The 10759-nt window shown below is 47.4% G+C and overlaps 1 pseudogene; it reads left to right on the forward strand.

Moving 5' to 3' along the window:
* Window positions 1-1818: 1818 nt before the first annotated feature.
* Window positions 1819-2879, forward strand: LOC139262448 (T-cell-specific guanine nucleotide triphosphate-binding protein 2-like; annotated as a pseudogene).
* The last annotated feature ends 7880 nt before the right edge of the window (window positions 2880-10759 follow it).

Genomic DNA, 10759 nt, shown 5'->3' on the forward strand with positions numbered 1-10759 from the left:
GTGTGCCTGGTGCTGCTGGTTTTGGGGCTCATCATGGTCCGATTCTGAGGACCAAGGTGAGACAGTATAAACAGCATCCATACTGATGGAATAGATGGCAGGTGAAGTACAGATGACAGAAGCATTCTGTCAATGGTGAGAGAGTTCTTCCAATGAGGTGAGAGTGGATGGAGACTTTGCTGGAAACACTTGCAGCCTGCAGAATTTGTGCTGGAAATGGACTGAGCAACAGCTTCTGCCAAAGGAAAGTGATCATCTGTCAGGTGGGACATGTTACTGTACATTTGATGCTGTCACGTAATCAGCTGGAGCAATGACCACAGAACTCCTGCCTCAGGTTGACAGACTTGGTTCCCGAGCTGTGTGAATCCCATGGCCATACAAGGAAATTTAAATGTAGGGGAGTGGCGGGGGGGGGGGAAAGGCTCTTAAGTGCCTGTAATGTACCTGATGATGATTTCAATTAGGTCGCGCGCCACTACCAGTCGGGTCGGCTCCACAATGACAGGCATACCTGGGGGAAAGGCGCATGGGAGCGAGATGACAACGGGTTACTGACCCACTCTCAAAAATAGCAACTTTCCCACGCGACCCGCCACCGATCTTGCCCGCTACCACCCCAGAAAATTCCAGCTTTGCATATATATAGCGCCTTTCACAAACACAGGACATCCCAAAGCGCTTTACGGCCATTGAAGTACTTTTGAAGTGTAGTCACTGTTGTGATGTAGGAAACGCGGCAGCCAATTTGCACAAAGCAAGCTCCCGCAAACAGCAATATAACTGATATAAACGTAAGTTGATAGAATCATTATTAACATAGTCCCTTCCTGCTGGTGTTCCTTCTTTACTTCAAAGGTAGTTTGAATTAAGATACATTTCTTTGCTTTTAGCAATGTCAAGAAAGCTCATTTCAACTGATAGCTTTAAAAAATACGCATTTTTTCATGAAACATAAAAATCTTTTGGTTCTCAAAAGTCTTTTTTTCTCGGGCTATTTTTGTCAATAAAAACATGAACATGCTGTGTCAAGCACTAAACCACTGAGAAGATCTATGCAGTGCCTAGCTGGATGGGCTGCAGCTGTCTTATTCTCTGCAGTAAAGTGTTAATCTATGGAGTGACAGAGTGAGATGTGATGACATTCCCTATGGTGAACATTATGTGAACTGCTTGATCCCAGCAGAAAGAATGATGTTTAGAGGAGATAAAAATACATTAATCTTTGGATCGGGTTTCACAGTTTTCGAAGCACGGTTCAGGAGATCTTGCAGATACACTACATGTGTTATTATTCTATCATTTTATTCTATAATTTGCTCTTTTCTTTACAACTGAACATTTTACTGCTTTTAATTTAGTTCCTTACCAAAGAGTTGCACAAACTTTATTTTGAATTCATTCTTCTCCATCTCACCAGTACAAGTATATCCAAACTTCTATTTGAGGGACCTGCACTTAATAGACCAGGAAGATCCTTTGTTAAATCCTCAAACTGCAGAATAAGCTGATTTCAGTCAAGGTGGACTGCAGTAAAGACAACACAATTAGCCTTGACGCATATGGGCTAAGAAAAAGGTGGAAAGCGAGGCAGGGTAACATAGAAACATAGAAATTTACAGCGCAGAAGGAGGCCATTTCGGCCCATCGTGTCTGCGCCGGCCGACAAAGAGCCGCATGGCCCTTCGTCAGCAGCCCTAAGGTTACATACAAACCCATGAACAATGACGGAAAGGCAAAGAGCACCCAGCCCAACCAGTCCACCCCACACCACTGCAGCACCCCTTATACTAAAAACATCTACACTCCACCCCAACCATGCAGCTAAACCTCGCAGTGATGGGTGATGTGGACTCGGGGAAATCCATCTTCATCAATGCTATGAGAGGTCTTCGGAGCGAAGATCAGGGAGCTGCTCCAACTGGGAATGAAGAAACTGGGATGGAGCCAACCAGATATCCCTATCGAGCTCTGTCTAATGTTCATCTTTGGGATCTTCCCAGAACAAATTCCTTTGGTTTTGAAATCAATAATTACCTAAAGAAGGTGAAGTTTGAAAGCTGTGACTTTTCATCGTTGTGTCCCAGTCACGATTCAGAGAGAACAACGCAGAGCTTGCCAAAAGGATTCAAGAACAGGGCAAGGAGTTGTACTATGTGCGATCCAAGATAGACAATGATGCCCATGCACTGAGGATGCAAGGTGCTGACTTTAGTGAAGGGAGGAGGACAATCCTCAGGGACTGTGTCAGCAACTTCCAAAGTGTTGGAATTACACCTCCAGCCATTTTTCTGATCTCTAGCTTTGACCTGGACAAATATGACTTTCCTGACTTAAAGTTCAGCCTCGTCAGCAATCTCCGCAGTATAAAATCAAATGCTTTCTCGCTCTCACCCCCAAAGATTATGCTGGAAATTATAGAAGCCAAAATAAGGAAGTTGAAGAAGAGAGTCTGGCTGATGGCTGTTCTCGCTGGAGCACTGGGTGTAGTGCCAGTGTCAATGCCAGGGTTGTCTTCCATTACAGGCTTTGGGTTGACAGTTGCTGGGCTAATCTACCTCCAGAAACAGGTGCGACTCAATGACAAGTTTCTGCAAAGCCTGGCCAGCAAAGTCAGTAAGCCCACTTCAGTTTTGAAAACTGAAATGAATCGTGAATTGCCAAGCAAGATACCACCAGTATTTCCCATGGTGCTGTTGGGTTTCACCATCATTACCTGCATGATAGCTGGGGTCAATCGCAGCTTCAGTCCGGTGACCCTCTCTATCTTTGGGGCAGTGTCGTCCTTTGCTTTTACCTACAAGTCAGTGAAGGATTCACTGGAAGACCGTTTGGAAGCTGTACAACAGTTGTACAACAGCTGTATCCATCCCTGTTAGCAATCGAATGACTTATAGTGCAATAGTGTATATGTGGACATCTGATGAGGACAGGAAGTACTGTGGCTATGACAACCCCATAGTGAAATAGCCTGGCATGTTTATTTTTTCAGCCAACATGAAAAATATCCATTAACGACTTGGATGAAGGGACCAAGTGTAATGTAGCCAAGTTTGCTGACAATACAATGAGGAAAAGCAATGTGTGAGGAGGACACAAAAAACCTGCAAAAGGACATAGACAAGCTAAGTGAGTGGGCAAAAATTTGGCAGATGGAATATAATGTTGGAAAGTGTGAGGCTATGCACTTTGACAGAAAAAAATCAAAGAGCAAGTTATTATTTAAATGGAGAAAAATTGCAAAGTGTTGCAGTACAGCGGGACCTGGGGGTCCTGGCGCATGAAACACAAAACGTTAGTATGCAGGTACAGCAAGTGATCAGGAAGGCCAATGGAATCTTGGCCTTTATTGCAAAGGGGATGGAGTATAAAAGCAGGGAAGTCTTGCTACAGCTGTATAAGGTATTGGTGAGGCCACACCTGGAATACTGCATACAGTTTTGGTTTCCATATTTAAGAAAGGATATACTTGCTTTGGAGGCAGTTTGGAGAAGGTTCACTAGGTTGATTTCAGAGATGAGAGAGATGACTTATGAGGAAAGGTTGAGGAGGTTGGGCCTCTACTCATTGGAATTCAGAAGAATGAGAGATGATCTTATCGAAACTTAAAGGATTATGAAGGGGCTCTACAAGGTGGATGCAGAGAGGATGTTTCCACTGATAGGGGAGACTAGAATTAGGGGTCATAATCTTAGAATAAGGGGCCACCCATTTAAACTGAGACGAGGAGGAATTTCTTCTCTCAGAGGGTTGTAAATCTTTGGACTTCGCTGTCTCAGAGAGCCGTGGAAGCTGGGTCATTGAATAAATTTAAGACAGAGATAGACAGTTTCTTAACCGATAAGGGAATAAGGGGTTATGGGGAGCGTGCAGGGAAGTGGACCTGAGTCCATGATCGGATCAGCCATGATCGTATTAAATGGCGGAGCAGGCTCGAAGGGCCGTATTGCCTATTCCTGCTCCTATTTTTTATGTTGTGATATCAATGGGTAGCTAATGCCTGTGGAACTCCTTCAGAACTGGAAGAAGAGAAAATGTGAGGGGAAATTGGAAAAAAATTGCACAAGTGAATATTGTTCAAAGGCACAATTATTGTTAACTTTGCTTTATACAGCACAGCTTGAACTAGAAGTGGTTCTGTTTGTTTTGGTTGCTGTTGCTATGGAATTTAGTGAGAGTACACTCCCTATAAGTCTATGGTATTAGTAAAAGCCTTTGCCCCAGTATGGCAGAAGCAATGATTTAAAATGTAATCCTCTTCTGCAGCAAAATGATTCAGTCTGTTTTCCTGCTTTGTGAACAGCATCTAGGTTATGCCTTCAGTGAATCGATTAAATCCTTTTATAATCTTCTAAGCTCAAGGGAATACACCCTCATGCAACCTGTCCTCATCATCTAACCCTTCAAGCCCTGATATTATTCTGGTGAATCTGCACTGTACCCCCTCTGTCCAATATATTGTTCCTAAGGTGTGGTACCCAAAACTCAATGCACCACTCCAGATAGGGTCTGACTAAGGCTCTGTACAACTGAAGCATAACTTCATCCCCTTTGTGTTCAGCCCTCTTGAGATAAAGGCCAACATAAAGACCAAAATTCCATTAGCCTTTTTGATTACTTTTTGCACCTGGTTTTACGACGTTTTATGAGCCAGGAGAGTTGCACAACAGGTGAAGGAGCTGTCATGTATGTAACCATCATGCAACGGTAATCTTCATGTAACTGTAACCTTCATGCAACTCCTGTACACTGTACTTATACCCTAGAAATGCACACCCTGACCACAGGGGGTGAACTTGTGGGAGACACTCCTCACCTGGGTTTCCAGGTATAAAAGGGGAGGTCCCACCCAGGGTCAAGACTCCTTGGTCCTGGGAATAAAGGTTAAGGTCACGTAGTGACTGTGTCTGCAGTACATGCCTCGTGTGAGTTTGTAGTATGGTGCAGGGACATCACATTTGGCGATGAGAAACGGGAATCACCGAACCACGAGGATGGCCACCAGTAGCACAGAGGAACGTTACTGTGTGGGTGAGGACTGGGACGACTTCGTGGAAAGACTCCAGCAGAGCTTTGTCACGAAGGACTAGCTGGGAGCTACAGCGGCTGACAAGCGGAGGGCGCATCTACTGACCAGCTGCGGACCACAGACGTATGCGCTGATGAAAGACCTGCTCGCACACCAAAAGCCAGCGGACAAGTCCTTTGAAGAGCTCAGCCAGCTGATCAGTGAGCATCTCAAACCGGCGAGTAGTGTACACATGGCCCGGCACCGGTTCTACACACACTGGCGCGGGAGGAACAATACATCTCGGACTTCGTTGCGGACCTGCGGTGCTTGGCCAGTCTCTGTAAATTCACAGATGCCTGCAGGGGGGAGATGTTAAGGGACTTTTTCACTGAGGGCATTAATCATGCTGGGATTTTCAGGAAGTTCATAGAGGCCAAGAACTTGACTTTAGAAGACCTTCATGGCAGGGGAAGAGGAGACCAAGCTAATTTACGCGTGCAGCCCTGGTCCCAACGTGGCGATGGACCAGGGAGTTAACATTGTGAACACGCAATGTCCGCAGGCAGGCAAGGGCATTTTGAAACTGCCCAGGCAGCAACAGACTCCAGGATGGGCCCGCAACAGGGACAATGGAAAGGGGATCGGCAATTCACGCCATCACGAGGAACAATGCGTCCCGCGATGGGACCATTAACACCCACCATCAGAGTGCTTAGAAACAACCAAATGGGCAATCAGAGAGGAATGCCTGGTAACAGTCCCTTTGTTAACAAAAATCTCAGCCTATGCTGAAGATGCGGGGGTAGACATACTGTGAAAAGCTGCAGGTTCCAGCAATATACCTGTAGGATTTGTAACATCAGTGTACACTTGGCCAGGATGTGCAAAAAGGCTGTGGTGAGGCTAATCTGCGAGACAGAGGAACCAGACGAGGGGTCTGCAATGTAGGATGATGCCTAGGGAAAAGCCATGGATGCTGAAGTTCAGCAGGTTCACGTGCCTGACGTCCACAGCTCATACACTAAAATGCCATCCATGATGATGAAAGTTTTATTGAATGGCACATGGAGCTGGATACGGGAGCTAGCCAGTCGCTTATGAGCACCCAACAATTTGAGAGACTATGGCCACACAGAGCTAGCAGGACCAAACTGGAACGCATTGAGACGCAGCTACGGACATACACCAAAGAGATCATCCCAGTGCTAGGCAGTGCAAACTTGGTGGTAACACATAATGGATCACAGAACTGGCTGCCACTCTGGATCGTCCCTGGAAAAAGCCCCGCGCTCTTGGGGAGGAGTTGGCTAGACGAGATGAATTGGAAATTGGTGGATGTGCACGCCATTTCATCTGTGGAGCGAAGTTCATGCTCACAGGTCCTACAAAAATTCGGGTCACTGTTTCAGCCTGGTGTCGGAACATTCAAGGGCACTAAAGTAGTGATACGCATCACTCCGGACGCCAGACCAGTGCACCACAAAGCCAGAGCGGTGCCGTATGTGATGCGTGAGAAAATTGAAAGTGAATTGGACAGGCTGCTCAGAGAGGGCATAATTTCGGCCATTGAATTCAGCAACTGGGCAAGTCCCATCTTTCCTGTCCTCAAAGCAGATGGCTCGGTCAGAATTTGTGGCGACTACAAAGCCACCATAAACCGAGTGTCGCTGCAAGACCAATACCTGCTCCTGAGAGCAGAGGGCCTTTTTGCCACGCTGGCAGGTGGCAAGCTGTTCACGAAGCTGGACCTCACTTTGGCCTACATGACTCAGGAACTTGCTGAAGAACCGAAGCTTCTGACCACCATCACGACGCACAAGGGATTATTTATCTACAATAGGTGTCCATTTGGCATTCGTTCGGCGGCAGCTATCTTTCAGCGGAACATGGAAAGCTTGCTCAAATCCATTCCTGGAACAATCGTATTCCAAGATGACATCCTTATAACGGGTCGAGACACCGAGGAACACCTCCACAACCTGGAGGAGGTGCTACGCCGACTGGACCGGGTAGGCTTGCGGCTGAAAAAGGTCAAGTGTGTGTTTTTGGCCCCAGAGGTTGAGTTTTTGGGCAGGAGGGTTGCCGCAGATGGGATCCGGCCCACTGAATCAAAAACGGAGGCGATCCGCCGGGCTCCCAGGCCAGGCAACACGTTGGAGTTGCGATCATTTGTGGGACTTTTGAACTATTTCAGGAACTTTCTGCCGAACTTAAGCACATTATTGGATCCGTTACACATGCTCCTGCGTAAAGGTTGTGAATGATTTTGGGGGGACTGTCAAGAACGGGCTTTCAATCAGGCGAGAAACCTGCTGAGTTCTAACAAACCGTTAACATCCCTGTTGTCCGACAGCAATGTGTCAGCTCGCATACAGCGATGGGCTCTCACGCTGGCTGTGTATGACAACACCATACGGCACCGGCCAGGCACCGAAAATTGCGCTGACGCGCTCAGCAGGCTCCCACTGGCCACCACCGAGGGGGCAACGGAGCAAAGCGCTGAGATGGTCATGGCCATTGGGGCTTTTGACACTGCAGGCTCCCCCATCACAGCCCACCAGATCAAACACTGGACCAACAGAGACCCCCTCATATCCATGATAAAGAAATGTGTCCTGACTGGGGATTGGGCGCCCGCACACAGGGCGTGCCCCGAGGAGGTCAGACCGTTTCAGAGATGGATGGATGAGCTCTCTATCCAAGTTGACTGCCTGCTATGGGGCAGCCAGGTAGTCTTGCCCCAGAAAGGCAGGGAAGCGTTCATCAGGGAACTCCATGGCGAGCACCCTGGCATCGTGTTAATGAAGGCCATTGCCCGGTCACATGTATGGTGGCCGGGGATTGACTCAGACCTGGAACACTGGGTTTGCAGGTGCACGACGTGTGCCCAGCTGGGCAATGCCCCCAGGGAGGCCCCACTCAGCCCATGGCCCTGGCCCACCAGGCCATGGTCACGTATTCACGTAGACTATGTGGGCCCGTTCATGGGGAAAATGTTCCTGATCGTTGTCGATGCATACTCGAAATGGATCGAATGCATCATATTAAACTCGTGCACGACATCCATCACTGTGGATTGTCTGCGTACGGTTTTTGCGATCCACGGCTTGTCGGACATCATGGTCAGCGACAAAGGCCCGTGTTTCACCAGCCATGAATTCCAGGAGTTTATGTCGGGCAATGGTATCAAACAGGCCCGGACAGCGCCATTCAAGCCGGCTTCCAATGGCCAGGCGGAGCGTGCAGTCCAAGTCATAAAACAGGGCATGCTACGCATCCAAGGACCCTCCCTTCAGTACCGTCTATCGCGCCTCCTGCTGGCCTGCAGGTCCCGCCCGCACTCGCTCACAGGAGTCCCGCCAGCGGAACTCCTCATGAAACGCTCGCTTAAAACGCGGCTGTCCCTCATTCACCCAGCCCTGGCAGACAATGTTGAGGGCAAGCGCCAGTCCCAAACCGAGTTCCACGATCGAAACTCAAGGGGAAGGTGTATAGAAATGGATGACCCGGTATTTGTTCTTAACCATGCTTTGGGACCCAAGTGGCTTGAGGGCACAGTAATTGGCAAAGAAGGGAATAGGATCATAGTGGTCAGACTAAACAATGGGCAGATATGCCGCAAACACTTGGACCAAGTAAAGAAAAGGTTCAGCATCGACACGGAGGAATCTGAAGAAGAGCATGAGATGTCACCCACACCACTGCCAGTGGACGAGGAACGAGGACAATCCACAGCATGCACAGTCCCTGCGGCCAGCCCGGACAGGCCAGGATCACCTCAGGTGACAGAGACGCGTGCCGAGGCTCAGCCACCAGTCACAACTGCGGCGCTCCACGAGAGAGCGTCGACCTCCTGAAAGACTTAATCTTTGACACAAAAAGACGTAAGGGGGGAGGGGATGTCATGTATGTAACCATCATGCTACGGTAATCTTCATGTAACTGTAACCTTCATGCAACTCCTGTACACTGTACTTATACCCTAGAAATGCACACCCTGACCACAGGGGGTGAACTTGTGGGAGACACTCCTCACCTGGGTTTCCAGGTATAAAAGGGGAGGTCCCACCCAGGGTCAAGACTCCTTGGTCCTGGGAATAAAGGTTAAGGTCATGTAGTGACTGTGTCTGCAGTACATGCCTCGTGTGAGTTTGTAGTACGGTGCAGGGACATCACAGGAGCCTCAAAACGTAGACCTCTAACATGATGAAAAAGCTTTTTAGTGCTAGGAAAAATAAGCCACAAAAGGAGTTGAAGATGGGGAAGTAGGAAGGCAGGCACCAGCTGCAGGCTTGTTCTTTCTCATCATACGGTACCTGGGAACCGTCAGATGTATAAAGGAATGGACTTGAAAGTGTGGTTTAGTAGGCGAACACTTCATAAAAGAGCACAATGGTGTACAATTATGAACAGCAAATGATAGATAACTCATCTGGAGCCAATACAATCAAAACAAAATTATAATTAGACTAATTTGGGTTCTATAGCCTACCAGATCCTTTGTAGCTAAACATTAATTGAGCAAAGGCTTCTGGTCCATAATTGTTAGCTTGACCAAGATCAAAAAGCATCATGGCTTTGTTTATATCACAAGCTGCCTTGGGAAAGCATGTATGGTAGACTGACCTGCCGTACTGTTCAAGGACACCTACCCATTCTGCAGACAGCAAAAGATAAGCAGGAGGTAACAAGGGAACAGGCAAGATAGCTGCTCTGCTGGATCAAGGGAAATGGAAAAAAAAAACAAGCCTATTCTGCCCAGCAACAGACAAAGGAAGAAAAGCTACAAAACATCCAGGCTTACAGTGATTTTAAGGAGAACTACAGGAAACCACCAGCAGCATTCAAGGAAGACGTCGAAGAAGAAACGACTTTCCAAGAACACGGACCTGATCACCCTTGATTCTGACTTGTGCTCCCCAGATTAAGGTTGTATGTAATGTTCCCTTTAAGCACAGCTGGCTTTTTAATAGAAAAACTACGCATGTGCACTATTTTGAATGGGCCATGCAGCCCATTAAAGGGGCCGTTTGGCCCCCAAAAATAACAGGGAACGTTGGTTGTATGACATCATTATCTGAAAAAACTGTTGTGTCTTAACGTCATTATTTAGAGTATTTAAAACCATTCTAGAGACTCGGTTGATTCTTAACTATTCAAGCCCAATAAAAGAGAAAACCCTGCACGGTCAACAAACTATCAAATTCTGATGTCACTCCTTGTACTAAAGTCACATGTGAACTCTGCTCCTTAGCAACTCATTCTAACTTCTCTTCCTCTTTTATTCATTTAACCGTGCATGAAGGTGGAGACCCAAGCGCCAGTTCATCTGGCCCTGCCAACATTTCAGAGTCTGCATCATCACCCATTCTCCCCTTCTCAAGCACTAGCTCAGAGACATCATCTAGGGGAGATTATGGGGTGAACCAGAGGGGAGTACAATGGGTGACACACAGAGCACAATTGAGCAAAAATATCTGGATTAAGAAGAAGACGACGTTGCTAACCAGAAGGTTGGGAGATGTTGCATTTAGGCTGCAGATCTCACGGGTCCTGCCTGCAAAGGAAGAATGCTTGTAACTTAAGATCATCCAAAGCCCTGATGCCCATATCCTAACCTGCATCAAGTTGCTTTCACCCATCTCCCTCTGTGCTCCCTGACTTACATTGGCTCCTGGTTCAGCAACGTCTTGGGGGAAATTTTAACTTTAAAAAACAGGTGGGTTTGGAGCATGGGGTGAGTTAAAT

Source organism: Pristiophorus japonicus, chromosome 4 (assembly GCF_044704955.1).
Source record: "Pristiophorus japonicus isolate sPriJap1 chromosome 4, sPriJap1.hap1, whole genome shotgun sequence".
Lineage (NCBI taxonomy): Eukaryota > Metazoa > Chordata > Chondrichthyes > Pristiophoridae > Pristiophorus > Pristiophorus japonicus.